General features: G+C 41.0%; 1 protein-coding gene across 2 annotated transcripts in view; it reads right to left on the reverse strand.

Annotated features, from left to right (window-relative positions):
* Positions 1 to 24,258, reverse strand: part of NRIP1 (nuclear receptor interacting protein 1) — a 63,278-nt gene that overhangs the window by 5,777 nt on the left and 33,243 nt on the right. Inside the window, exon 2 of one of the 2 annotated variants that reach the window (XM_088539334.1) lies at positions 14,430 to 14,478. The exons of the other annotated variant lie outside the window; for it this stretch is intronic. The gene's annotated coding sequence lies outside the window, so the exon portion shown is untranslated. The remainder of the gene's footprint in view (positions 1 to 14,429; positions 14,479 to 24,258) is intronic. 2 annotated transcript variants of the gene reach the window in all.

A 24,258-nucleotide genomic window follows, 5' to 3' on the forward strand; every position in this document is an offset into this window, starting at 1 on the left:
ATTTAGATCATTATACCACGCATGCCAAGTCCTTCTCTCATTCAGTCCTAAACTAGCATAAGTATTCAATAGGAGCAAAGAGATCTTTCAACATGTATATCTCTGCAATTTTCTTTCAGAGACTCTAAGTACAATGAAAATTTATATTTAGAAGTTTTAAACAAACATATGCAGGTGGAATCATTGCCTCCTTAAAGTGAATTAATATTTATGATTGATTTCCCTGAGGCCAATTTTTAATTCAAAAACTGCAAGCACTTAAAAAAAAAGTTCTAAATAAGTAAATCAAAAGGACAACTTAACAAACATAATGTTGTAGACCATATATACTGCCCACAGAAACGCTCCCTTACTGTGATATTTGTCATCCACAGAAATTTTAAGCGCTGAGTTATTTCAAAACAGAATTGAAACACCAGCAATGCATTGTAGTGTAAAGTGCATATGCCCATATATCTAAGTATCAAATGAAAAGTTTCAAGCTAGTAACAGAATCTCAGTGCTCCTCTTATTTTTCTCTCTCACACCTCAGAGATACACGTATGCCTGAAACAGAGTTTGTGTAATTACTTGTAGATATTGCAGTGTTTATACAAAGGTATGATTATAAATTAAACTTGGATTCATCCAAATTGAATGTATCTATCAAAATTACTGCTGCTTCAAAGTCCATTGTGCCTCTTACTGGATTTTTGTAAAGTTTCAGCCCTAAACAATTAAAGTCAGAAATAATGAATCCTTGGGGAATAAATCACAGAATGAAGCACAGAAGCACTGAGGTTGAATGGGACCTGTGGTGATCATCTTGTCTAACCATCCTAGAGCATGTTGCACAGGATCATGTCCAGGTGGGTTCTGAATATCTCCAGAGAAGGAGACTCTACAACCTCTGCAGACAACACTTTCCAGGACTTGGCCACCCTCGCAATTAAAATCTTCTTCAAATTCAGGTGGAACTTCCCGTGCTTCAGTTTGCGACTGTTGCCTCTTGTCCTGTCGCTGGCCATCACTTCAAATAGTCTGGCCCCATCCTCTTGACACCCTCCTTTAAGATATTTGTACACATCAAGAAGATCCCCTCTCAGTCTTCTCTAGGCTAAACAGGCTCAGTTCTCTCAGCATCTCCTCATGAGAGATGTTCCAGGCCCCTAGTCATCTTTGCGGCCCTATGCTGGACTCTCTTGTACTGGGGAGCCCAGAACTGGACACGGCACTCCATGTGTGGCCTCACCAAGGCTAAGCAGAGGGGAAGGATCCCCTCCCTCAAACTGCTGCCATCATTCTGATGCACCCCAGGACACCATTGGCGTTGGCCACATGGACACATTGCTGGCTCACGGTCAACTTGTCCACCAGGTCTGCCAACTCCTTCTCTGCAGAGCTGTTTCCCAGCAGGTCAAACCCCAGCCTGCCCTTGTTCATGGAGTTATTTTTTCCTAGGTGCAAGACCCAGGACTTGCCTCTGTTGAACTTCTCAAGATTTCTCTCTGCCCATCTCTCCAGCCTGTCCAGGCCCCTCTGGAGGCAGCATAGCCCTCTGGTGTATCAGCCACCCCTCCCAGTTTTGTATCATCAGCATGCTTGCTGAGGGTGCACTCTGTTCCTTCATCGAGGTCACTGATGATTAAGTTGAGCACTACTGGACTCAGTACTGAGCCCTGAAGAAAAACACCAGATACAGGCCTCCAACCATCACTGATTACAACCCTTTAAGCTCTGCCATTCAACTGGTTCTCAATCCATGCCACTGTCCCCTCATCCAACCCACACTTCCTGACCTTGCCTATGATGATGTTATGGGAGACAATGTCAAAACCCCTGCTGAAGTCAAGGTAGACAACATTCGCTGCTCTTCCCTCATCTACCCAGATGGTCATTCCACCAGAGAAGGCTATCAGATTGGTGAAGTGTGTTTCCCCTTCGTGAATCTACATTGACTACTCCTCCTCATCATCTTGTCCTCCAAACACTTAGCCATGACATCCAGGATAAGTTGTTCCATCATCTTTCTGGGATGGAGGTGATGCTGACTGGCTTGTTGTTTCCTGGGTCCTCCTTCTTGCTCTCTTTTGAAGACTGGAGGGACAGTGGCTTTCTTCCAGTCCTCAGGCATGTCTCCTGTTCTACATAATCTTTGAAAGATCATGGAGAGTAGCTCAGTAATAATATCCACCAATTCCCACAGCACTCATGGGTACTTCCCATCAGGGCTGTGAATCCGTGGGTATTGAGTCTGCCTAAATGATCTCTAACCAATCCTCCTCAAGCAAAGCAAAGCCCTCCTTTCTCTAGACTTCCTCTCGTCTCCAGGGTTTGGGATTCCTGAGAGCGGGTTCAAGCAACAAAGACTGAATCGAACAAGGCATTCAGCAACTCTGTCCTCTCTGTACCCTTTATCACTAGGGCATCCACCCTACTCAGCAGCAGATCCACATTCTCTAGTCTTCCTTTTGCTACTGATGTATTTGAAGAAGCCCTTCTTCTCCTTGACAGCTGTTGCCAAATTTAATTCCAAATGGGCTTTAGCCGTCCTTCTGCATCCCTGCTTACTCTTACACTATTCCTATATTCCCCACAAGGAGACAGTCCATTTTCCACATTCTGCACATATGTGTGTATATGGGGAAGTTTCTGAAGAATACATCAGGCATCCAAAGTATCCAACAAGTGCAGCATTAACACAGCTATGCTGTTTTAAAGAGTTGGGAATGCATTTTATATTGGAAAAATATATTTAGCTAGTCATATTTTTCATATTTCGAAGGGGAATGAATCACAGCATACCCTTCTTAAAAAAAAAAAAAAGAGAGAGAGAGAGAAAGCGTCACTCAATACCTTGTGTTTTAAAAGAATAAAATTGTAGATATTTTTCCAGGTTTGTTTATTAGCTGGTAAAGAAAGCCTTACAGGTCACCTTTAAGTTAAATCCCTGAGCAAATGCCCTGCGAGTTAAGCCAATATTTAGTAAGATTTTTTTTTTTTTTTTTTTTACAGCTCTGGGTAATTAAAAAAAAAGACAATGCACTTAATGCAAATCCTTCAGGTACTGAGAAAGTCTGCCTCAGGAGATGACACTTGTAGACAGGTTAGTTTACACTCAGGACTTATTCTAAGAAGTGTTTTCCCACTTTTTTTTTTCCTTGTGAAATTATTCGGTGCTTGGTAAATTGAAATTGGTAATTTTGCAGAATTGATCCAAGGGAAACTTCATTAAAGAGAATTAAATTTAAAAAATACAAAATGTATATGGAATAAGGAATATTATTTTAATCCTTTTAAAAAGGCTGCCTTGATCCAGTGCTGCATCAGTTATTACAGTGTTATGAAACCTTGCATGACCTAATGTACAATAAGAAAATGCAATGAAGTCATCTGTCAAGAACTGAAATTATGTCTCAAAAAGCTTCAAAAACTACACTTTCTTGTGACAGGAAGTCAGGTATCAAATATCAAAGTGTGCTCTTCCAGTGAATTTTGAACCCAGTACATTCTTCTGTCACTAGCTGATCTAAGACGTGTTCATATGGAAACATAAACAGCTTTGGAAATTAAGTGTTCAGCTGTTAATAGTCATTTAGCAACTTTTTTTTTGGAGTATATAGATTGTACCAGAGAACTTCCCAGGACCCATTAAAGTGTTCTTAACTATTTTTGCTATTACATAAGATTCCAGAAATTACCAGAATTGAGTAACTTAGTAAAGAGAATAAGAAAGTAAAGAACCAAGGTAGAACAAAGTGAATGGAGAAGCCCTTCAACAATTCAACTCCTAAAGCCTAGAAAAAACTAAAGCAACCTTGGTGCAAGGAAACTCTAATTGTTAGCCTCTAGCATCTGTGATTCCCTAGAGCTAAAGATCATATTTAACTGCTATAACAAAAGAAATTGATAAATTAGATGGCCAAGAAAGTATATCAGATTTAACTATTGTATATATATGATTGGTTGTTGCCTCATCTCTAGAGAGTTTTGTATCCTATCAAATAAATAAATGCTCCTTTCTCAGCAGCTCTTAGTCCTGCGTGAACACACACAGACTATAGCTACTATTATCAAGTTTACGTAGTCAGAAGCAACACAAGTGCTGCAGCATGGGGAGACACTCTCGTAGAAGGGTTGTACGGTGGAAATGAGACCTCATCTTTTTAAAAGGGGCCTAGAAAGAAAGGATTAGCAAGTACCCTGAACTACAAAAAAAAGTGTAAGTCCAAAATATTAATTCTATTTTTTGACTCGTTGGAGTTTGCATTGCTTGCAAACTACAGGTATACCTGGCAATCACATTTAGTTAGAATGGCCATAATAAACTTAAAAGATCCTCTAGTTACCACAAAGCATTAATGCTGCAATATACCTACGTAAGAAGAGGTTGTATGTCTTCCACAGGCTTTATTCAAGATCATACAGAAATGCTTGTGTAAACAATTAAAGCATGCATCCCAGAAATCAGTAATGGCTAGAAGATTCCACACACGAGCACCTACTGAAACAGGCATCACCCAAATTACAGATATTGTTAGAATGAGTAATATACAGTTAGATGGGCACCCATAGACATACATGGGCATCTTTATTAATTGGATTCCAAAGTTCTTTTCTGACATGATTAAACTATTTTACTTCTTTATGATTTTTTTTAAATAGAGATGAATCAAAATATGAATTTGTAGTGCTAAAAACCAAACAAGTGCACAAAATTATTTTTTAAAATTTTTTAATAAACTGTGTCCAGTTTATTATGTCTAGTTAAAACCTACTGTAAGACTCCCAGAAGGTCTCTCGCTGGCTCACCAGCTTCCCACTCTTGTATTCCCAAATGAAGTGGCTAGATCCCACCACATCAACCAGTAGTTTAGTCAGTCATTTTAATTATTATAGAGTTGAGAAATACAGTACAGTGATTAGAGCGCCAGTGTGGGATCCAGGAGTCCAATTACCCACAGTGCTGCAGACAGGCTGACTTCTGTTTTTGCTTTTCTGTATACCCCACATTCCCAAGTGGAGTAATAATAGCTGCAAACTTCTGAGAGATAATTGAGGATAAACATATTAAAGACTGCAAGTTGCTCAACTGCTTCAGCTGAGGTAGAACCTAAAACAGATTTTTCAATGATTCCCTGTCCTTAGAGCTGTCTACAGTGAAAGACTGCAGAGCACAATGAAATTAAGCTCTACAAAAGAATTCCTGGATGCCTTGGAAATTGCTGCGCAATCTTTCAGTGAACTAAACATGAGTATAGAAAATGAGAGTAGCTGTCCCAGAATGATTTATTTGGCTATTAAACTCAATTTGTGCTTCTTTGATTCTGGCAGGCAGGCAGGACGCATGCAGAATGGGGAGGCGGGGGATAAGCGTGTTAGTCAACTCTTTTCACTCAGGTTCTTAAAACAGGCCTGATTCAACAGCCCACTAAAGCACAGCCATGGAGCTGCAGCAATGTGCAGGTACTTCAGCAGCACTTAAGCACATGCTTTAGGAGGATCAAGCATTTAAGTGCTTTGCTGAATCCATGCTCTGTGTCGGAAATCTACTGAGATGAATTGAGCAGCTGAGACCTCTTCACAGTTTTGCTTCAGGCTGTCAAGACATTTTGAAGCTTCCCTTCGCAAATGAAATTCAAGAACAATAAAGAAAAAAGAGAACAAGTGATCAGACTGTGGAGCAAAACTCAGCAATAAGTGAATTCTCCTACAGTTACACATCTAAAGAACTTGGGACTCAGCAGGTGTTCTTTAAAAAGAGTTAATAAACTTTGAGTTCCTTTTTTCCTACAATGACAGGATGTCACTTTGAGAAAGCAAAGCTAAGCTTCTTCCTAAGACGCTGATAACTAATTTGCTCATTCGTTAGGCTCAGTGTCCAGCTCGAAAGGACATTTCAAACGCGGCAAGAAGAGCCTGTTGCTTTTAGAAGGCAGTCGGGAGAGGCACCCCCGGGACTCGCGTTGCAGCAAAGCAGAGCTCCCTCCTGCTGCCGCCGCTGCCAGGATTTCTGAAGGCGCTCCCGTGGCCTCCACCCTGTGAGCAGCGGGAGCCCCCATGCCGGCACGGCATGGCACGGGGGGCGATTCCTCCCTGCTGGGGGACACGGACGCACGGACACACAGGGACACACACACGATCCTTACTCACTCTAAATCTCCCCTCCGGGTAAGGGCAGGGCTAGCAAGGGCAGTAGCTCAGTGGCTTTGGTGAACTCCTGCTGCACAGGTAAGCAGAAAGGAAAGGCCTTTTCCCTGAGGCCGGGACAGGTTTCCTCACTCAGTGTTTGGGGGCAAAAGGTAGAAGAGGCCAAAACCAAACCAAACCAAGCCTTCTGATGGTTTTAGCAATACAGACAGTAGAGTCTTGAAAAATACTGCAGAAAATTCTGTTAATGGTTGAGATCAGCTCAAGAAGAGATGCCAAATCAACCATTTGGATAAAGCACACAAAGCCCAAGTAATAGAACGCTCCTGGCCACATAAAAGTGACATGAACACAGAACCAACGGCACAGCAGACAAGAAATGTTTTTTTTTTTTTTCTATTAAGATATGACAGATTATAGGACTGTACAACTGAGCAAAGAAAAAAAAATTATGTAGATTTAAAAGATTTATGTAGGCCTTTGTTTTAAGGACTGTTGCATTAAATGTAAATGCTAATTAATGCAGGTGCTAATTACGGCCCCACAGCCGCATTGGGAAGGGGAGGCTGCGAATGCGTGCTCTCTGTCCGGCATGCAAAGGGGGAGCCAGACATCTAATCTCGGTGCTCTCCAGCCCCTGCCTTCACAAGGGATTCTCCCAGCCATGGAATCCGTGACTCACCCAGGCCAGGCCATACCAGCTCTGGGACGATGTGTAATTTATCAAAGGGGAATATAATATTCCTGCTGTCTGTTCCAATGAGGTGAGGAAATGTCAGAAAGATTTCTGTGTTTAAGCAGATACCCTTTCAGGGAGGTGGCCAAGCAGAGGGGGCACGCTGTATGCACACGAGGAGAGAGCAGAAGGCCCAACTCCTCACCCTCGGAGGCAGTTTGGAGGCCTCACATCAAAGATCTAACGTCTGAACAGCACCGGCTAAACGACAGGCAATGGCCAGGGCAGAGCTTTTTGAGAAGGTGCGTTCGTGTAACCCTGCTCCAGCTCTCTCCCAGGACAGCAAGTGACGGCAATCCGAGCGCGGGGCCCCTCTGTGCAGAGGTTGGCCCCTACCGCGGCCTGCAGCACAGGCAAGAGAGCCCGGGCTGCTGAGGCGCCGGAGCAGGCCCGGCCGTGCAGCTGGGAAGCCCCCGAGGTCGCCTGTGGAAAACCCCACCTGGCGTGTGTTTCCACACAGCTCTGCAAACAAGCAGTTCACATAAATTTCCATCCATTCCTTTGTGCAGACCCACGCACATGTATTTGTTCACAAACACTCCTGGATGGCGGCTCTGTTCGGTACTGCAACCGTACTGCAAGGGGCATCTTTGAGTTTGCTCGTTGATCAGGTTCTGCTAACATGCGTTCACCAGCTTAGAAAGAGGGGGACTTTCTCTGCCAACTCCGCCAGTTCTAGCACAAAATGAAACAAATTTTCAAGCTACAAATGCCACCTGTGAAGGAAATGAAGATTTGACCCCTAAAGCCTCCCCTACAAGTGACAACTCACTGATCCTTTGCTGCGGAAAACAGGGTGAAGGAGGGAGCAGGTAAGACAGAGCAGCGACCCCTGCCCCAACACCCCCCAGCAAGGGCAGGAACTTTAGTAACGTGGTTGTCAAAGAGCAGAAATACAAGAAGCATGAAGACATTTGCTAATCGGGACTTCTTATTCAAGCAGCCAAAGGCAAATAAGCTCCAAAATACATGCCAAGATCTTTTTTTCACATTGGGGCAGAGGAAATCAAACAAATTCTAATAAAATATTACACTAGTAAGTACAAAAGAGTGGAGAGTGGATGCATCCTTCCAACATTTGCAAACCACTTACATTAAAATAGTCAAAAAGTTTACAAACAGATTTCCATTCCCTCCAAAACCTGAAGGAAGAAAAAAAATCACTGACTAAGCATTTAACTGTATGTCAACTCCTCAGGAATGGAACCTGATTAAAATACAGTGAAGAAATCGATGTCCTCCTCACAACAGTCATGCTTCTGAGTTATGATCAATACATGCAGATAATGCATTTCCACACAACTCTGACCTTCTACTTGTTGGGCAGATGTAAAGATATGGCCAAATCTCCACTGCACATCAATAAAATTGCATATTACTCAGTAGCACCGTGGGTGTGGCTGCATTAACTTTACAGGTTCAGTGACCTGCCACATGAGAAGTCATTTTATGTTATTTTAACCAGGACTGGGTTGCACAAAAGTAAAGCTATAACACAGCACTACCTAAAAAAAAATAACAGCTTTTTATTGACTGGAGTTGTGCTCTACTTAGGGCCTACTGTCTCATGATTAGTTTTGAATTTGAGTCACTTACTTTCAATAGAACAGGTTTCAACTAACAGAAGGCAAAATCAGGTTAATTCCATAGCCACATATAGAATGACGCAGTCTTACGAAATGCACAGTGATACGTGGGGGAGGGAGGGGAAATGATCCAGACAATTGATTTGTGTTTAGTGAGAGGGAGAACAATATAAATCTCCATTTTGGGGGGACATAAGCCTATTTCAGATCATGTTTCAAAAGCCTAAGGACAAAAAAGACTCATATAATTCCACTTGAGTAAGAAAGAAAAAGCTGCATTAGCAAGAAGACTCTACTAGTTCATTAACAATGACAAACTGATTTTTTATCCAAAACAGAAATTAAATTAGTATCAAATGAAATTAAAAGTGCGCCATTAGCAAAGCATGGGAGAAAAAGCTAACAACATGCAGTAAAAGAAAGTTCAACAACTTAGCATTGTGCCAGAATTAATCTAAAAGCCTTCATCAGTCCCCAAGTAAAAAATTAAAAGCTTAAGTTATATAGGCATATATAACAAAGAAGTAATTAGTTAAGTTTATAATACTCTCAAACACTAGGAATCAGGAAGCAGTTCAACTTGAGCCAAGAATCAAATCAGAATGACTAAAATACTGACTTAACTAAAAAACAAAAAGACTTATTCTATATTTACTGCCACAAAGTCATGATGGTAGGAACAGTGGATGTCTGAGAGAAAGAAGTACTTAGCTACCCTAAACACTCAAGACAAGGACACACACTTTGAAGTAATTTCTCAAATTTTTATGTTGATAAAGATGACAAGCATTTTAAGCAGAAATGATATGCTGTCACAAAGTTGTGGAAAACAGCTCTTACTAATATGTTTTATATCTGTCTTTTATGAATGCTGCGTGAAGAAAATAATTGCAAAATAGCAAGAAAAGGCTATTTATCATTACTGCTTTTTCCATTAGTGTCAAGTAAGTTGAAACAGGTACTCATATCCATTTAGAAACTATATAAAACAAAACAACACAGATGTGCTATTGATCTCTGAAGAAAGTATGTAATTTTCTACATAGAAGAATATTATCCCAAATTGAAAGATTTATTAAAAATAAACACTCATTCCATATTGCCACCACAGAAGCATTAACTAATTTGGAGCCATTTTCCACATTGCCCGCCCAACCAACAATTTCACTAAGTCTTTATGAGCATTTAGTCATACAAAACACATTTAAAGCATGTGTTCATGCTACCGTATGCCCAAAATTAAGCTCATACTCAGGAACTCTGGTAAGCAGAAGTGGTATCAGTGAAACGGTCTAAGGGGTTTAAAGCCCATGGAGCCCCATTCCTATCTGGAAACAGTATCAGTTGATGATGAGACCTCTGTTAACAAACAAAACAACAAAATAGCTCAGAAGCCACACATTTAAGCACATTCAAGAATCTTGTTCCACAGGAATTTTCATGTCCTTTATGTGTAAAGATGCTGTCAAAACGTGCAGCCTTGACTCCCTCTGCCAGTGTTCGGCTGCTTGCGCCTGCAGCCTTCCTTGCATTGACACTAGTACTCGTACAGAAAGCACCTAAGCAGCAAGTAGGACTAAGGACATGATCATGGCAAAAATAAAAATAAAGATGTTGACAGGCTGTTTTCACCTAGATCAGAAAGCAGAGCAGTCCTCCATAGGGAAACACATGCTTGGAGTGGTTGTGGTGGTGGAGGAGGACAGAGCAGGGCCTATTCCTTTCACTGCCAAATTGCACTTGCCAAATGGTCAAATTAAAGAAGCAGGAGCGTTGCTACCTGTGAGATTCTCTCACTAAGAGAAGACTCCACCTCTCCGCTAAATGTCTATACAGAACTTAGGAGGTCATCATAAGATAAAGATGACTTTTCTAAAGAGGTTCCTTTTAAACACAACTAACAAAAACAAAGAACTGCCACTGTGGGCAATCTGCAATCTCAGAAAAAAAGACTCGCAAAAACAGAAGGATTATTCAAATATTTTAATTTTTATTCTATACTGAGGCATCCTATGAAACTGTAGTACAAATCCTATTAAACTGAACTTCGTTTGTGCATCCCTAAAATAGAATTGACATACAAACACAAGGTCAAAGTCACAGATCAGCAAGAAAGATTACGAAGAGGACTGATGTAAGCGCTGGCATTTGATCAGAGCTCCTGTTTTTTTAGTACACTTACCAGAAATATCACTGTATTTTCTTCACATTGGTATGCTACACTTTTTTAGTATTCCCCATCTGTAAGAGTGGCTGGTCTATGCTTATTTAACAGAGATATTAGGCAATCTATCAAGTAAACTAAACAACTGTCATGTTAAAGAAAAGAGAGGAAAAAAAAAAAAAAGGTATGTGTGTGAAGGGGAAACCACTTTTTCCGGTCCTTTTCATTCTATTCCACTGTCTGTCGATACATATTAAATCACAAATCCAAAAGGAGAACCCCCTGACAAGTATAGGACGTGCCAGAGCAAGACCACTGCTGCAGAATCAGGACTTTTGTTTATAACTCCATCCACTCTGAGTTATTTATCTTAATATAGCAATTGTATATTTGGAAGTACATATCCAAACACAACACACACTCATCTATCCTAATTATCTGTATGCACAGCATATATTTCTCAATTAAAAAGGAACTCTGAACACAAGGTCTGTGCAGAACACAATCAAACTAACCTCTTCTGCAATCATGACAACATTAACGTCCTAGAAAGCTTCTTTAATGCTGAACACTGAGTAAGCGAGCAGATTAAACGCAGCAGCAACAGTTGAAAGACTCATTAAAACTCAACTGCTGAAAATAGTTAGCAATGAAAGTCATTTACTGATCTATGCATCCATCCACCCACTGATACATTCTCAGAGCTTTAAACACATGCTGAAGAATATTTAGCTTTAGGTCACATCCACCAGACATACTTCTGACACTTAAAAAGGAGAAAGAAAAGATGTCTCCAGCAAAAGATGTCTCTGTGTCCCATGACATTCATACATGTAACCCCTTCACAAAGTCTGGATGCTAAGTAAAATATTTAGCAGCTTGAAGATCAGTATAGCTTATACTCTTTCTTCTGAACCCCACTTTGAACTTTAGCATAGCTCTGATGTCGGTCTAGACATGACTGGGAGCAGTTTATATTTAGTCAAAAGGCTGCCTCTATAAATAGGTGTGTTCATATTAGTACAAAGCTTTTATTGCAACTCATTTGGGGTGACCTGCATAATTCACTCGTATGTGGGCATCTCATACATTGCCAACAAAACCTTCATGCTATCACACACCCATTTGAGTCTTCTTTTGTCCGCATTTCAACGTGTGCTTAGATTTCTTTCCTTTTAAATTTTGCATAGGTATTAGGCTTGCAACACACTAGCTGTTTGAGTGGGCTGGCTCAGTTACTAACAAAGACGCCTTAAAGAAAAAGGACAAAAAAAATTAATACAGGTTTAAGAAGAAGAAGAAAAAAAAAAGATAGCTCCTCCTTGAAAACATCGTTCAAATGGACTAAGCTGTCACCCTCTTAAGCTATAGCATTACCTGAGCTACTAGAGCCTGATACAAATCTTTCCCTCTGAAGCCTTCAATGCAAACTTCTCACTGCAACCATATAGGTGTTGCTAGCTGTGATACTGATTCATGGTATCTTAAAGCAGTCACTGGTTTAAGATCAAATTGAGTAAGGTTTAGGTCTCAGGGCAATATAATTCTGCATTTCTTTGGCTCCTGCTTTTCTAATCTCTTTAGGCAAAATATAAGAAAAAGTAGAGATATTTGTGGTGGAATTTCTATCTCGGCCTTTTACAGTGTAGGCAAAAGTTTCTCACTTTGAAAATGTTAGAAACAATAAAAAAAGATCAGGCAATGATTATGATTTATGATTTAAGATACAAAAAACACCAGAGATTCATTCAACAGCTGCTAACAAATCAGCAGCTTACTCTGAGATGCTGAGAATTAAACATACACAACATTTCACAGCTAAGAACATTCAAAGAAATGCATTAGCTTATAAGCAGTATAGTTACCCAGCCCTTTAAACTCTAAAACAATTTTGAGTCCAATAACTTGACTGAATAATGTATGATTTTTTTTTCAACTGAGCTATATTGTAGTGAATAATTAATTGTTATACTAGTATCACAATAGGTCTTCTCTCATGCTTATACTGTAACAATTTTTTTTCTTTAATCATCACAACCAACCTTCAGTAAAACAGATTATCAGTAGTTGGGGTGTTTGATTTTGTTAAGTTCAAAAATTTACACCCTTCACACCCCCTACAAGAACAGGTGAGTCCTGCTAGTTCAAATCCACGTTTTTCAATCCACAGTGACATTGCAAGTTGCTATCAAAGAGCCGTGAAGGTTTAAATCTCTTTCTGAGTGTGATACCTTAAGCAATATCTAAAACACAATTTCTAATGTAGTCTTATATAGAGAACACGTACAAAGTGGTGCATGAGGGAAACATGAAACTTCATGCAACATGTATTAGCATGGCAGAATCAGGTACATGGTAAATGGACATCTACTGAAAAGGAGTAAGAGAACACCAGCCAAAGAGCCAGGACTGGTCAAGTTGGAGCTCTGAAGATTAATACAGACTTGTTAACTTCTAAAATTTGAATGTTCTAAAATTTGACAGTGCAAGATTTCCTTTTTCAAACAATGCTTAAAGACTGACTATTCTATCTTGCCTGTTTCTCAAGTTGTGCAACACACACCAACCATGGCAAGTGATGCGGCTTTACACAAGCTGGAATTCTGATAATGATTCACCATCTAAGAAAATCAGATAGCAGTTAAAACAAAAGGATTGGGGCTAGATGAACCATTTTATAAATCTTATGAAAGCATCTTTAGAAAAAACAAAGCGCGTATTTCAAGACTGTAACTATTGTTGTGGTCTGTTTGTTTAATATCTACTGACAGAATACAGTGAGAAGAAAGTTGCCATAAAATGAAAGAGTTTTATCTCAAGAATCCGATAAAGAAGGTTACACCCAACCAGCCTAAACTATAAAGTCATAATCTAATAGCTATTACAGCATAACCACAACTCTGCCAAATCATCTCATCAGGCTAGACATTACTTCCAGCTTCATCGGTCATTCATCGAAGTCACAATCCACATCTTCAGCGTTACATACAGACTTCTTCCCATGGTGTATCCAAAAGAGGCTTTTCCCAGCTCGATAAACCACTGATAAGCAACTCCAGTGTCCTCTGAATACCTCTGAATATGATCAGCGTGTATCAGGCAATGGCAATGATCTGAGCACAAGGATCCTAGGCTGCATGATTTCTTGCTAAACTGTTATTTTCTTGTTTCTTCACTTCTTAGATTCTTTACAAGAATCCTGTCTTGAAGCTAAAGGAGGTTTCTGTCCAACCTCTGTTGCTAAATTCAGTGACTGAATGATATCAAAGAACTCCACTGAAGATGACACTGCTGTGATTTCTTTCACCGGGAGTTCAGGCTCATAGAAACCTACAGAAACTTACATCACTATCAGAAGACTCACAAGTACCACATTAAGGCAGAAATGAAGCACAATAGATGGCAAACATACAAGCCAAACAACGTAAGAAAAGACCACAAGGAAAAAAGAAAAAAAGAAAGAAGAGGAAAGCTTCAGTCTTCTCAAAAAAACCCCTACCTGAAATAATTAAGCATACATTTGTCAAGCAGAGACCAGAAGTTCTTGAGGGCGGGTGATCGTATCTCCTCTAGCTGACTAGGCTACTTTTAGCAGATTGCTAACTTGGTACCCCAGCTAGCTGTGTCAGGAGAAAGGAATCAAAGACTACATGGGCACGAGTTAAACCATCATCTGACTCAGAATTTTTAAAAGGGACAAGGACCAAAGCTAGTGTGAATTAGATTAAGCTACCACTCAACTCCTGTGGTAAAAAAAGGACAAAAAGGACATGGCGACAAATTTCCTTCCAAGTTCAAGGGCAGAAACTCCTACCTTGAAAGTGTCAGTGCTGGAACTTTGCGAATCTGCTTTTCACTCCACTCTGCCAAAAATAAACACATTATAATAAGCATGTTGAAATCGATGATGGAAAACAATTTTATTTCCACTGTAACAGGAAAGACATTCTGTTAAGTCAGTATTAGCTCATGAAAGGAAAGCAGTCTTATTTCTTAGGAAGGTGTCAACAGACTGGACCAAAATAGATTTTTTTTTTTCTCTACAGATATACTTGCGGTCAGCTTGTGACAATATCAGAGCAGGACTACTCTGTATTAGACTGAGGAAGCTGATAATGTCTCAGGAAGAAAGGGATGGTCCCTTTGGCTTGTTCATACTATCAAGGTTGTCACAAAAACTTGTCATCTGGAGATTATTTTCATTCTGACATTCCTGCCATCTACCTAACCACCATGGCTTAAAGAATAAACTTGACATGGCTTTCTGCTTTTCCGAAACCTTGTTTTTCTTCTCCCAGCATTATACTGAGTAGTTACTCTCATTTAGGCTTCTGTCAACTCCCTACTTCCACAGTAAACGCTTCTCCATCATCATCAATATCCAATGACCTTCCGGGGCTACACAAAACACAGCTGTCCCTGTAACCCTCATCTCTCACAAGAAATTTCGTTACGCTTCTGCAATGCTCCCTACACCAAGATCGGTGGCACTCTTGGTGCTATTTCATGCTCTTCTCCAACAGTAAATCATCACATCCAAAACTAATCCGAGACCACCAAATACCAACGCCACAAACCACGTAGTGAAATACAAGTGATGTATGTTGCTCGCCTTTCCCCACAGGTTCCCACCCTACTATTTTCCCCTTCCCTTGTCACACTCCATAAATAAAGTTCCGAATACATCTGTACCTGTGAGATGATGACTATATATGTAACATGAACAGGGTTGGACAACGGTTACATGAAGCCCTAGAGTAACACTAGCCTGCACCATGAGTATGTTTTAACTCCTCTTAAAAAATAAAAATAAATAATGTAACAGAACAGCAACACATGCTGCTAATTTATAATATGGCTTCCACCTGATACTTTTATTATACAAGACTGGGGGAGATTGTAATAGAGTAATGCACAATAAAAAACATAACATGCAGATTAATGATATGGAGAAAAGGTTAAAAAAGGGCTACTCTCTAAAAGAATACAAACATCCCAATTCATTAAAACAAAGCCACTGGCAAAATACAGCATAGTTCCTAAAAAAATCAGATACATTACTTGACCATGGCAAAAGGTATTTGCACTGCACTGCAATAAACACCATGTTTCTATGCCCTAGATGGGCAAGAAAAATCTTCGAGTTTGCCTTAGTTTTACTTTGATCTTGGCCAGTGGAACAAGGACTGGATGAGTTAGAACATCTTTAACTCTATAGTTCACCGTTCAGAAAAGAGGAGGAATAAAAATACAAGAACAACAACAAAAAATCACTAAGTCATTCTGTACCCATTACCCTTGAGACCAAAAGCAATACATTTTCTCAAAAAGGTTCCGAAACGAAAACTGAAAATTTCAGGAGACAAAATAGTTCTTGCAAATTCACTTCTACAGAAAACATGAGCACAAATTAACAAGCAGCCTCATGTTTGCTAATACATCCGAGTGTAACGCATTATTGAAAATGCATCTAATCTTTTTTTTCAATTACTTCATTCCCCTTTAAAGACCTTATTTTAAAGCAAATGGATACTTTCCAAGAGCAAGCACAATCCATGTTCCTCATGAGATACTAATCAAGAGAAAGGTGGCAGGACCGCTTTCCTCATGCGCATCCAAAAGATTAAACCAGTTGATGAAGGCATGTCAGTAAATTCTTCTCAACTCTAGGTGCTGCTAGTAAAACCTCTCTTTTTTAAAGACTTCTCCTTGCTTGACTAGCAAATTAGATCCCCCGTTAAATTTTTGCACAGTAAAGATGATCCATTCGCTCTAAATTTCAAACTGGATTGTGCTCCTTAATGACTAGCTGAAGGCTACAGAGGTCTATGACATAGTATCCTTGTAAATCTCGGAAAGCAGAAGAAACATTCTTGGAAGCACCGAGCTGCTGATATGAAGAGTATCTTTCCTCCCTTGACCATTCAGTGATATGTAATCATTGCAAGAATCCACATTTGCAACTTGCATAAGAGATGCACTGATATATCCAAAGTACACAAATTATTTTCTGTTTCAAAAAAATCACAGTCATGCATGGATTAAAAAAACAACACAAAACCTCTGAAGTTGACCGAACATCCTGAGCAACACACATCCATAAACACCTCCTCTCCTCATAAAGCTTGATGCCCTTCCCCACCAGACTGCAGACACAAAGAAACAACTCTGATTGTAAAAGAGATTTGCATAGACTAGTTCATTCGCTATACAAATCTGTAAAAGGAAAAGAAAATCCCAAGCCATTTTAGTCTTCAGAACTCAGTTGTTTATTACTTATACATAAAGTCAGATCAGCTATAGCAAAAAAACTGCTAATGACAAGATTTACTTCTGTTACTGAAGATCTATTTGGATTTAACAACTAAATATCTGATATTAGATAGCTGCTGCGCATTGCACACTGATCACAGTAATTTCACTCCAAACTTGTTCACCAGGACCTCTCATATCTGCTGTACAGGTCTAAACCATATTGGACGCTGCTGGGCAGCACTGAAACAGCAAGAACGTTGCTCTGTCTCTGAACAAAACATCAGCAAATAGATATCAGTGAAGTTGTCCTCACAGCAGTGTAAGGCTCAGTTTGGCACTTCAGTGAAAAGCTATTCTGCTTTTCCAATAGGAAGAGAAACAAAACAACATTTGATACAGTTGATACAATAAATTGGAGGGCACGAAAAGAATCACTAAAAGAAACCTAACTTGCACACCACAGTAAACGCCTTCATCTTCCAAAATAACAAAAATAGCTAGTGCTGCAACTGCTACATGGGGAGATCTGTATCAATCAAGATACTCCATTGAGATGAGAATCAAGAATATACCTGCTGCAATAGCACTCTCTAAGAAAACAACTGTTAGTACTCAACTTGAAAGATGAATGATGGCACTAGGGTCAAAGATATCATTCCACCAACCTCTGCTATTTCTCAGAGATCTGCCATGCTGAAACAGCCCTAATGAGCTGGCCAAAGCCATTTAATTTACGGGAGCTGGAAGGACACAGCACAGCAGCGGCAGAATGTTGCAGCCAAACACTGGAGCAGCCCTCATCCACTGCTCCTCATCCACTGCCCACGTGCAACCTCACTCCTGACCCAGTGTAGCAAAGCTCTTTCTGTTCGAAAGCAAGCACATTTCACACTGAAGTATGAATTAATGTGCACATGCACATTTAGGCACTTCTAGATCCCTCCTGCAAACATCCATTTTTACTCCCATGACTTACTCATCATCAGTAAAATGACACACAACCTCCAACATGTTCAACAACAACTCAGACTGCTCGGGTGGCCTAGAAGCAGGATGTGCATCATGTATTTGTATCCAAGTGCATAAGCAAGACTCCAGTAGTTCAGGATAGAAGATGGACTATGAGGGAATTGGGATTGAACCTCAAGGGACAAGTAAATGCCAACAGATCACCCCTCTACAAGGGCGCTGAGTTGCACAGCTTTTCTGAACCCTGGAACCCTGAGTTGTACCAAGCTTGACCAAAACTCTGTGCAAGTCGCACCAGTAACTAGAACTGGGCTTTCAAATACAAGTTTGCTTTCAAGCAAAACAAAACCAAAAGCATAGGAAAACTACTTATTCCTCACTGATCAGCATTAACATTTTTTCCTGATGAATCATCACAAGCTTTAATTCCAGCTCCAGAGGTGGTAGGACTGGCTTCAATGGGCCTTCTCATCTGACCTTCAGAGCCATACTTGTAGTCAAAGTCTCCAAATGGATCAATTTCACCAAAAATGTTAGTTGCAATGCTTACTCAATAGCAGAACATGCTTATTTTTTGCTAATATGAGGAAAAAAAAAATGTATCAAGGGACTGTCATTGGCTTTGCAAAACATGAAACTTTGGGAAAAAGATATATATCCCAAACCTTTTAATTATTAACAATCAGTGTCACTTACGGTCCATGTTATAGAAGATAAAGATCCAAGCAAAGAAAAAAACATGTTTGGGAGGTCCCAAGGTTTTCAGATGGCATCAAGAGAATACATTAAACAAAGAAAAAAAATACTATGTTGCCTAGTCTAGATTCCCAATAGTTTTCCAGCAGCAGGACACTCATGCTAGTACCACAAACAGGTGTCTGTTCTTCCCGTCCTAATACAGTAAGAACGCCTTAAAAACACACAAGAAAAAAAAGAAAAAAAAAAGTCAGTGCAGCTTCCCACTTTCTTCTCTTACCGCGCTTGTCCCCTCAAGTTGGATCGTCATCAACTGTTATTAACATCTCAATCATTCAATGCACTTCTGACAGCCACAGATGCTTTATCCAGTGCTCAATAAAGGAAACAAGAGCTTTGTTTTAGCAGCCCCTGCAAAAAGCATCCCCATTACCCTGGCAGCGCAGGAGCAACGCCGGCAATTTCCAGGGAAAGGTACAACCAACACAAGGGAGAGAAGCGTTTCCTTGAGGGGTTTAACAGCTCTCTCTGCTCAGGGCACAGGGCGCTTAATTACACAAATGCCGTCAGCATTAACAGAAATGTGGGAGCTACACACTGCTACAGTCAACACGACACGCTCGTCCACAGCTGCTCACAACAACTGCTTAGAAAAAGCTACGCGACCCCCCAGCATCCTCTCCTTCCTCAGTGAAGGTGGGTACCAGAAGGAAAGAGGGTGGACATGGAGAACCGCCATTTCACCTCAGCTGCCTTGGGGAAAGGCAGAACTTCTAAAATGTGCTTGATGATCTGCTCCAGGTGTCAACTCGCACTCAAAATTTGACTAGCTATATCCAAAGCAAAGGCTGGGTTACACACAGTCTACCAATGGAGGAGTCAGCAGCATGTCTAAAGTGTAAAGTAAGAATATTTGGAAAAAATGATTTGTTGTGATTTTTGAAAGAAAAGTAAAATACTTGTTTGAGCAAAAGTCCATTCCTGACCAAGATGTAGTCCAAAATTCTCAAAATTCTCATCCTTCTACACCCCCTAAAAAAGAAAAAAAAAAAAAAGAAAAAAAAAATCGTATAATCCCCAAGCCAACACATGCCATAGCACTAGGAAGAGCTATTCAGAGCAGACAATTATTTTTTTTTCTCTTATGTCTTGATTTAGTTCCAGGATTCGTATTGGTTTTTTTTGTCAATCATCGGTGTAACAACAGAGGATGGGATAGATTCCTCGGATCAAAAACGGTGTACGAGGGAGTCTCAGAGCAGTCACAGCAATCTTCACTGCTAGAATGTTTTCAAGGACTTGGATTTAATCACATGTCATTTTCTTTTCCTCTAATCATTCAAAGTCATAGGTTGAATTATTTATGAATAAGAGTTAATTGCATTGAAATGCAGTATTACCCTATATTTATCTAACATACTCACAACTTATCAACCTTCCAGTAACTGGTTAAAATCTACCAAGAGTCAATATCGGATTTAAGATAAGAATTAACCATTTCTGCAGTATCATTGCAATCGACTTCCAATATCTTGTTAAATATGGTCAGCTCTCTTTTTATCTTGTAATCTGTGAAAAAAATCTGTGAAACTCTTTTTACTGCCTTTTGCCATCATTATAGCGTGTGCTAACAGTTTTTCAAAAAAAATGCAGGGGGAAGAGTAACTCACAAAATATTTGCCTTGAATAAATACTTTTGACTAATTAGTTCATTAAACTAGTCATTATTTGAGTACAAACAATCACATCGCAGAGTCCCAGGATCTGGGCTTCTTAAAAATGTTCTTAGCTGTCAAAGGATCTGCATGATAAACAACCCACATGCATAAGGCTGCATTCACACTCTTTGCAAGGTGCAAAATGCAGGCTCAAGGGTACGCTCATATAAATATACTGCACATCTATAAAGTGTTAATCTGAAGTCTGCAAGGCCACATGACGGAAGTAACTATTACAGTGCACGGCTGCTCTTAGGCATACAGCATTTCCTAAGTCCCCAGTTTCCTTAAAGCAACTCGTTGATTTGTCACCTGCCAGGACAATGAGCAGGGAGAGGATTTTGCAAGTGTCCCTCTAGCTTGTGCACAGTGATAACACCCCAGAAAAGATGTATTTTCTTTTTCTCCTCGAGTTTGCATCCAGACTTAAATGCGCAGGACAAGTCTGCCACCTGTCCTAAAACTTAATTAGCTGGGAATGTCTGCATGACCAGAGCAGATACTTCAGATGGTTTGGAGTGGCCACAAGCAAACATCCAAATAATCACAAACACAACTTCAGTGATGCCAAGAATGAAGCACAGCTCTCTGTGAAACACCCTGAATCTTATTAGTGGAGCGCTTTTACTTCCCACCTAGCACACTAGCTGGGCATCTAGAAAACCAGAGACAAGGAGAAAACTGGGCTAAAGTCTCTGACTGACTTAAGGAAAATGAAAACACCCGCTCCCTCATTAAAATATGGATGCATATTTATGCATTAAGGGAAGAAAGAAAAAAAGATAAAAGGCTCAAAACTGTAAGACTTTTCCTCAGCTTTGTCCTTGTTATGTTTATTATAGCAGCACAACATTCAAGATTTTCACATTGTTATACCTCCCCCGCGATGTAGAAACCATGCAGCAGATTAAAAACTAGAAAAAAAACACATTCCCATTTAAAGACACAAGCACAAGAGTGCTCAAACACATTTTCCTATTTCAAAGCTAAACCAAATAAAGCCACGAAATATTACCCAGAATTTTTTCTGTGTAGTTATGCAGCAAGCACCGACAGAGACGCGAGCCACCGAGCACCATAGAGCGAATTCTGTTACCAATCTGCTTACGTTGCCATTGGCATATACAGCAAATTGGTCTCATTAGCAGGGGCTACTTAGTTCACTGTAGTAAACAACACTGCAGATACAACAGCCTCGCGTACTTCTCATTCATTCACATATTTTTCGCTACTCAGCCTTCCAGCATGTGCCATAGAAGAGCCGAATGTTAAACATTCCTCGAGTGTCACAATATGTAATACAATAAAACAGATTACAACCATACCTTTCTCTCACAGCAGTGGTGCCAAGCACAGGTACACTGTAGCAATCAATTTGTTCTGCAGACAGTAAGGCTTTCAGAGAATACTAATGCAAAATCTCTTTTCTTTCTCCTTCGACTTGACTCCCCAATGCCCGGGCACGACCAATACAAGGAGGAGGGCGGAATGTCTTCTGCTGAGATAACCACAACTACTAATCAAGTATACGTGTACAAGGGCACGGGATTAAGCCTCCACCAAGCCTGACTCGGGCACCGAGAGCAGCTCAGCACACGCACAGCAAGGTCAGAATTAAACACACGCACGCGCGCGCATCTACTTGAGCCAGCTAATTTATCACACTTTGCCACTGACGGCTTTTTACCTCAGGGGAGTAAAATTACATCCCGGTGAACGGGCGAGATTTAGACACAAGAGCATCCAACAACAAGTCTGATTTCACAGGGATGGGAACCGTGTTCCTGGGCGAACGCTCCTCTCCCGCTTCGTGGGCTGCTTCACAAACTCAGCGCGTGTGCGCGCACCTCCACGCTCACGTACGTACATTTGTACAGGTGCAAGAGCCAGAGAGACCGCGATCTCTGCAGGGGCTGGGGCGGAAAGGTCACGGCCAGGTACAACTTGCTTCAGGAGAGCTTTCTTTCTAACTGTATTTATCTTTACGTTCCAATGTAATCAATCAAGCCTAATTACGCCAGAAGAAAGCATTTTACTATTGTCTAACATCGTAAATGTCAAACAAGCTGTTCATTTACCTTCAAGTTTATTAGCAAAGAAATGCAACGTGAAGATGCTCCCAAAATATTGTCACTTGTATTCACAACATATTTTCTAAAACCCACTTAACAGGTTCTTTTAGGCTGGCGTAGCTGGGTGCTGTACCAGCTCTTAAAATAGCCAAGGCATTATCTTAACTTTACCACCCTTGAGCTGATATCAGAGGTTTTCTTTAAACATTTTATTTATTTTTAACTTTTCCTTTTGGTTCTTTTTTGTTGTTTTAAAGTACTTTTCCGACATCCTGATCCTACATACATATGTAGAAGCAGGATTTTCCATGCAGGTTCGCACCTGTGCCTTTTAAGTTGGAGTGAAAAGTTGAAATAGCAAAATTTGAAAGCGAGGGTGCTTTTTTCCTCTTTTAGTTTTGCCCTGTTTTACTTCCTCCCTGGTGTTCTGCCTAGAGTATGTACAAACATTTGCTTTGCCCAATACATCAAGACGAGCCCTGTAAATTCTTATTGACAGGATTTTAATAACACTGCTTTTGCGTGTGATCTGTATTTAGCAGACAACCCTGCACAAAACACCCCTAAAAATAACGTTTGGTGCTCCATCTCGAGTAAACTAGCAAAAACATTTGTGAAGTATCAGTGGCTTCACTGAGATGTCACACACGCAAAAAAAAGCAGCAAAATCAACACGGTCGAGCTTGCCCTTGACACGGTGACCGTGTCACGGGGCTACTGCCGTGTGATATCATGTCCCTTCCCCACCTGGCTCGTGACCTTGTCCTCTAAATGACCCGGCGCTTCCCTGGAGTGGCAGGAGGCGCCTCCCCGCTGCCTCAGCAAGGTCGATCGGGTCAGCGTGTCCTCATCCATAATCCACCACATTTGTCAGCGGGGAGGCTGGAGGAGGCAGCCTCGCTACAAGGGGAGAATGCCCAATTAGGCAGCTGTCACACAAAGCAGAGGCTGCAAAATTATCCCCTGTCAAAAGAAAGAGCAGCTGCGGGTGCCAATTACAGCAACCTTTCAACCCTTTAGGTACTGGAAGCTACACAGAAGTAAATGAAGTACAATTAGTGATAACAAATCGATGAATTAGGACAGTAAATTAGAAATTACTAGCAGGTGAGCCTAGGTCTCCCAGAATACTAAGGGCACAGCACACCCCAGGCAAGGGCACAAACACACAGACTTCACGTAGCCTATGGGTTTCCTCCTAGACATGTTCCTTGCACGGAGCCTGCTTTCCTCCACCGTTTCCTTCCCACAAGCAGCTAGCGTGGAGAAAGGAAGAGAAGCAGCCCGAAGGAGGAAGAAGTTGCTTGGCCTGCTCTCCCCCTTCCTGCGGGCAACGCAGGTTCCTCCTCTCGCACGAGGAGGCTCTGGGGGCGGCACAATCACCAGTACAGGGGCCACCTCGCCTCGGCCTGACGTTTGATGTGCTCTGCCCGCAGCCTCCCTGAGAACGATTTACCCAGGGAAATAAAACACAAACCCGAGCAGCTCTCAAACGCCGAGCTCCCAGTACGTGGAGCCCTCAGCGCGAGACGTGGCGTGCCGCTCCCGCTCCCCCTCAGTAATCCCTGCAGGAACATGCTCCGAGCACACACACGCGCGAGTTCCCCGTCCGCTGGCGAGCGACGCTTCTTGCATCCTCCTCATCTACCTTGGTGAACCATCTCCAAATCATCTTTCCCCTCTAGCTTTCTTGTTATTATAAAAAACAAAAGCAAACAAACAAAAAATCCCCATCAGACTCAAAAAGTTTCAGTGTGGTAACAACAAAAGTGGAGGTCTGCTCTACAGAACACAACAAACGCAGCTCCTCCTGGCCCAGCGCTGCCAGCGGGACGGCTGGTGGATGAACTCAAGGGTGGCCAGCTCGTTAGCCACAAGGAGCTGACAGAATAAGAAAAAGATCAAACTAAGAAGAAATAGGGTGGATTAGTAA

The sequence above is a fragment of the Tinamus guttatus genome, unplaced genomic scaffold, assembly GCF_059628265.1.
Source record: "Tinamus guttatus ecotype Peru unplaced genomic scaffold, ASM5962826v1 Tinamus_guttatus_pri_ptg001602l, whole genome shotgun sequence".
In the NCBI taxonomy this organism is placed as follows: domain Eukaryota; kingdom Metazoa; phylum Chordata; class Aves; order Tinamiformes; family Tinamidae; genus Tinamus; species Tinamus guttatus.